At 37.9% G+C, this 6,205-nt stretch overlaps 1 long non-coding RNA gene across 1 annotated transcript; it reads left to right on the forward strand.

Annotated features, from left to right (window-relative positions):
- Positions 1 to 409: 409 nt before the first annotated feature.
- On the forward strand, positions 410 to 723 carry LOC109244905. Its single transcript, XR_002070746.1, has 2 exons — positions 410 to 495; positions 652 to 723. It is a non-coding gene; the product is annotated as an uncharacterized LOC109244905 (long non-coding RNA).
- Positions 724 to 6,205: the final 5,482 nt, after the last annotated feature.

The following is a 6,205-nucleotide window of genomic DNA, read 5'->3' on the forward strand; positions in this document are numbered from 1 at the left end:
GTTCCTAGCAATTTTTAGTAAAAAGAATTACCAGAAAACAGGAATATCCAATTGGTTGTACTAAAGGATCAATTTATAAACATCTCGTGGAAAACTACAATCCTTTTTTGGCAAAAAACAAAGGTAGAGGTCATATTGACTGCAGTAGCTGTGCTCATTAGGATCATGACTGGCTTGAAGGCTTTCAAGCAGCTGGAATCATCTAGTTATTTACACTGTTGTACCATCATGCACCCAAAGACGAACAAGTGGTGTTATATACCATTAGAAGGTTGTAGTGGTCACTGAACAATGTGCAGCAGAAAGCGCAGCAGAAAATCGATCTGTTGGTCTGGACAAAATTCCATCATTGACCAGGTTCAACTAAAGCAGGGGTAATTTGTCTTTGAAATCTTAAGAGCCTGATAAGATGGTGCTCTTGAGCAGATATGTGGTGGGAAGGGGTATATAGACATGTCAACCGTTGATGCTGATACTTCTTCAAAGATTAGTGAGGTTGGAATTGCATGTGGGAATATTAATTCTTGACTTGTTTTACACTAGAGCTGAAGCAGTGTACTATCAGAATCAAGTTTATGATGAATACTGCACATATTAGAACAGCAAAGAATTAGTAAGTTGAAGTGAAATACTAATAGTGAATGATTACAGGCCATTACATCAAAGGGTGGTTGTTTTGTTGAAGCTCCAGTTTCAGGGAGCAAAAAGCCAGCTGAAGATGGCCAACTAGTAATTCTAGCAGCTGGGGACAAGGTAATATATATACTATTATTTAGCTGTTTAATGGAACAACACTCTTATTATCTTTGGTTTGCTGCACAACATGGAGCTTGTGAAAAGCAACAAGCCTTGGATTCTTATTAGACTTGGAGGCCTTGAATATGTGTTCCTTGAAGTAATTGAGTCCTGCTATGCTCTCCTTAATGTCATCCATAGCTCTATGCTTGCTTTCCTTTTTAGGAGCCTTTTTGCTCTTGGAAACCAACGAACACACAATGCCTTGACACTGCTAACATCAACTAGTACATGTGAAAAAAGACTATCTAGATTCGGCATGTATTTCTTCAAAAATTGAAAATCCACGTAGACTGAATTTCCTGCTAGTAATGGTGTATATGTGCCAATGTTTCTCTTGACAAATTCAATAACCTGTTTCTCGGCTTCTTCTTCAGTGACCATACTCTTAAGCAATTTGTCAAGACATCTATAAATGGCCTAATTATTTAAAACCTCTCGTTCGCCCTATCGCCAACATAATATATTAAAAAAGAATGCATACCCAGCAGTTTACGTGTAACTTCCTTAGTACTACACGGCTTGTACTTATAAAACGTACGAACTACCGTTGGTCCAGTACTTTTTAGGNATTCATTGATAACCATAAACACCATCTATAAAGCAGATGTGCAATAGAACAAATTCTTAAAATGGACTGACCTTGGCGTTCTCCAAGTGTCTTATAGCTTCTTCCTGAGAAGAAGAATTCATAAACAATTGTATGCAACAAAGCCCAGCTGCCACATGATCCTTCTTTGTCACCTCATCATCATGCAATCTAAAAATACACAGGACGGAGACATGGCATTAGTATATACAGAAAATGGAAGCAAATCGACTAGGGCAGCCTATCAGAGAATATGATCAAATTCTGGAGTGAAGCCTGTGGAAAAACAGAAAGATTGAGCTTCTTGAGGTTTACCAAAGCACCTAAACTAAGAAACCAGGTAATAAAGTTAACATTTAAGAGAAAACAAAAGGAGAATATGCTTTAGAAATTTAATAAAGTTAAATAAACAGAGGACAGAGAGACCTACACCAAGGTCCCGGATAGTTACCTCCTAAGACCACTACTACTAAATGGCCTTAATTATTTAAAACCTTTCATTCGCCCTATCGCCAACATAATATATTAAAAAAAGATGCATACCCAGCAGGTTACTGACCTTACTATTATGAGCTTACATCATAAAACCAATGTCATCATCATCATCTGTGATATCGACTTCATCGTCATTAGTACTATTATTACCTTCATTCCCCTCATTCTCCTCATTATCACTGATGTACTCTACCATTGTGTCATCCTCTTCGTCAGAATTTTCTTCGTCATAACCAACTTCATGTTCTGTCTGAGCCTCCAATTCAATTACAGCTGCATCTAGTGTAACCGAATCAACATCATCTCTATGTAGTTGACTCAACATATTATCCGTATCATGGACAATTGAATTACTTTCAAGTGAAGCATCTTGATATACTTCATCATTTGTTTCGCCATTTCCTGTCTCTGAATTTTGCATCTCTGGCACATCATATAAGTGTCTATCTTGAAATTTTAGGACAATTCGCCAATTTTCTCCCAATTTCGGATCATCCATATAAAATACTTGCCTTGCTTGAGTAGCTAGTACAATATACCAAAATCTATTAACATTGATGCTCGTAAAATTTTTATCTTTTTGCATCCCTGTCTTCTTGCGAAGATCAAACCACTTGCATTTAAATAGCAGAACTGGATTGCCATTAAGATACTCTAACTCAGTCATGTCAGTTATAATACCATCATGTCAGAATTGGATTGCCATTAATAATTTTGATATCGCTGCCCAAGTAAGTCTAGTGCCTCTTCTCTTGCTTTTTCTTGCCAGTCAATCTGCAGTGCTAGAAGAAAAATAGTCCATGAGAGCAATGTCTGAGTTGTTTCTTGTTTAGCATTCATAAATTATTTCTTCAAATATGATCTTCTCTCTTCCAGCAGTATCATGATTAGCTTTCAAAAGCATTCCAAGATAATATATTGTAATGTTGTCCATATTGTTTACCATTGCACACACTCTTTTCTTGATTATCTCTGTGAAAAGTTGCTGGATTTTTCTTTCAACTTTCACGGTTGAAAAACTTCCATTTATACGGTATACGTTTTTGAAAACATAGTTTATGTGCCTTCAAATTAGAAAAATTTCTACATAAATAGATCTTTGGTATGTTATACTAATTACTTAACTCGGCTAGTGATGCTTCAATAATTCAATAAATTTTAGGAGAAGAAGACAGTAAACTCTTATTAGGAAATGATGTGCATCAGGCTTTCCAGATTGATGATTTATGTTCTTTTTGAGTTTTTTTTTTTTTTAGGTTTTTCTAACTTTATTGGTTGGGTTAAATATAGATTTACATCTAAGAATATCGAAAATTATATAGTATTTTGGTAGAATTCTAACAAAATCATGGCACCAGGCGGACGAGTCTCCTCTCTAGAGACAAACCACAATTACAGGTGCTTCTACTCCAGAGCGATCACTGATCCAGATCAATAGTAATATCTACTCCTAATACAGTAATTACGTACCTTTATTAATTGACTAGGGTGTATCTATTGAATGATGGGTTATTACTCACTTTTCTGATGCTTATTGGATCATCATGTTGTCAGTGATAGTGATTAATGGTATTGGGCTTGTATTCCTAGCAGATAACCTAATAATAATGAAGCTGTGAATTATGTGCGATTCTATGTATGTTTCTAATAAAAGCACAAAAGAATGGGGATAAAGGTGGACTGGCAGGGGGCTGGGTGTGGGCGTATAGTTCAGGGGGAGGGGGGGGGGGAGGAGTGGGTGGGGAGAGTGAATGTGTAGAGATGGGGAGAGGGAGAGTGTGTTAGGAAGGTTAGGGGTGTGGTTTGAGGAGGGTGATAGGGGGGGAGGGGTGGGGGGTTGGGTGAGAGCGGATGTTTTTAGAAGGGGGTGAGAAGGAGGAAAGTATAAGGAAGGATGGATAGGTGATGAGAGAGAGAGTGGGGGGGAGTATGCTTTAGATCTGTAAGTCGTTCGATGGGCGGGGAGGGGGGGGGGGGGGTCAATGGGCGGTATTGCAATTGCGAGGAGGTATAGGTTGGGGATTGTTCAATGTTGGTGGGGAGAGGCGATGGTAGGTTGGATGAAAGGTTGGGCAGGTTGGCGCGCGGCGGGAGTGGGGGTGCTGTGGGTGCGGTGTGAATTGTGGGTTGTAACAAAGTACTAAGGGGTGAAGCCAAGAACCCACACCTGAGTCAATAGTTGTTGCTTGGAGTGGGGTTGGTGGCTTTTTGATGGGGAGGGGAAACAACGATTAGTGTTTAAAAGAGGAATGTTAAACACGGAGGTTCTGATTGGGTCGCCAATAGAGGATGTTGCAACAGATTCAGTAGCGGTTCCATCGACTAGAGAGGAGGAGTTATCGAGAGTGCTTTGAGTATTCCGAGGCCATTTAGGGGATCTTGTTGTTGTTGGTAAGGGGCTGAACCGAATGAGTATGAGTTTGACATTTGGAAACATCCATAATGTTAAGTTGAAACATGTAATGTTTTCATGGTTGGTAGGCATGACAGAGTTAAGGTTACTAATAATATAAGTATAATATATATTAATAGCATCGAGATTTTATCCATATTTTTATTTATTGTATATTTTTTAGCAATGTGATATCGTGAACTTGCATATTATAGCTTTTTAAAATTCAGCTTGATTTCACTAGAAATCAGGAAAGGTGCCGTTGAAGACAATGGGAACAAAGGTTCTTGAGAAATGAAGAAGGTCTATAGGAGAACACGATGTGTTTATATGCTGTTGGTAAAGGATGGCCAGTTAAGGCTGAATAAATTTCCATCAGGCAAATGCTAATCAAATGATTAGGAATTTATTGCTCGCAACTTTCTTTCGCTTCCAAACAAGTGGAGAGGAATCACAGAGATGATAAGGATGCAGCATTAATTAGATGCCATGTAAGGATTCTAATATTTGGGTAAATTTTATTACATTATAAATTATGTTAGTTTTTAAATCGTTTTACCAGCAAAGGAATTTTTGATTTTTTTTTGAGTGTCTTCAAAACTCTTCATTTTGTAGGGAGTTTGAAATTAACTTGGACGAGCATTACACCAAAGATAGGCTGTGAGGATATTCTGAAAAATAGAAGCCGACAATGGCGCTACAAATTAAAAAAGCTATTTGAAAGTGCAAGGCTCCGAGGAACGAGGCTCGTGAGTGCCAGGAGTTGACCCCGAAAAATTGGAACAGGCTCTGTGACATGTGGGCGAATCCAGAGCAAAGGTAATTTCTATTCATATTGTTCCGTTATATGTTTTTTCTGGCAACACAACATTCATGATTTCTCAAAGAAAAAGGTAATTTAAGTAATTAAGTATACGAACAAATAAAATATACGAAGGATATTTTCAGAACATATTTTTCTCTACTTTGTAGCTGCAACATTCTTCATGGATGATATGGCTTACATTAATATGAGTAGACCCTTACAGAAGATACAAATAAGAGTAGAAAATACTGGAGTAAAAAGAGAAAAAAGGTATCCTTTAAATGCCTCTGAAAATGCAACTTTGAGAAGAGCTTGATGTGGTCTCTTAGTTTATGTCCACTCTTTTATGCTAACATCTGAGAATCTATAGTGCGAAATACAGTGTTAGAAAAAGTTGTCGCTTCCTCGCTTAAGCGAGAACGAAGCGAAGCGACCTTCCTCGCTTCTGCATGTGAAGCGACTCAGGTAGGAAAAAGTGACCGCTTCCCACTAAAAAGCGAGAAGCGACCAAGCGACGCGTAGCGAAAGCGAGCGGCTTCTTTGTTTTAAAACAGCTGCCACCTATTTAATTAAAAAGAAAAGGGTTTTCAGTGTTCTTTATTTAAACACAACCAGCAGAGCATCTGAGAGCTCTGCGACTAGGGTTCTTCACCAGAATTCAGCAACAGGTATGTGATGATTTTCTCTTCTTACTTCTGATTTCTTCCTTTTCTCCTGACTTTCTTCTTTTCTTCTTTCTTTTTGTTTGTTTTCTTTTCTTCTGATCTTCTTCTTCTTCTTCATTTCACTGTTTCAACGTCCAACATATAGCAAAATGCTGGCGATTTGTTTTCACCTCCAGTTTTTCCCGGAATCCAGCACAAGAATTTTTTTTACGCTTCATTCTCTTTCACAGTTTCTTATTTTTAATTGCCCTTTTCTATGTGCTATGTTTGTTCTTTTAATGGCACCAAAAAGAAGATAGGTAAATGGTGTGTCTTTATGCAGTTAATATTTTATATATTTTTTTTAAATTCTGCTTCGCCTTCAAAAAGCCAAGCGCTTCGCTTCTCCGGTTTAGAGCGAAATGGGGTTGTCACTTTCCTGCTTCATGCTATTTTAAAGATCACTGGTGCCGAATGCATAAATT

This window comes from Nicotiana attenuata, unplaced genomic scaffold (genome assembly GCF_001879085.1).
Source record: "Nicotiana attenuata strain UT unplaced genomic scaffold, NIATTr2, whole genome shotgun sequence".
Lineage (NCBI taxonomy): Eukaryota > Viridiplantae > Streptophyta > Magnoliopsida > Solanales > Solanaceae > Nicotiana > Nicotiana attenuata.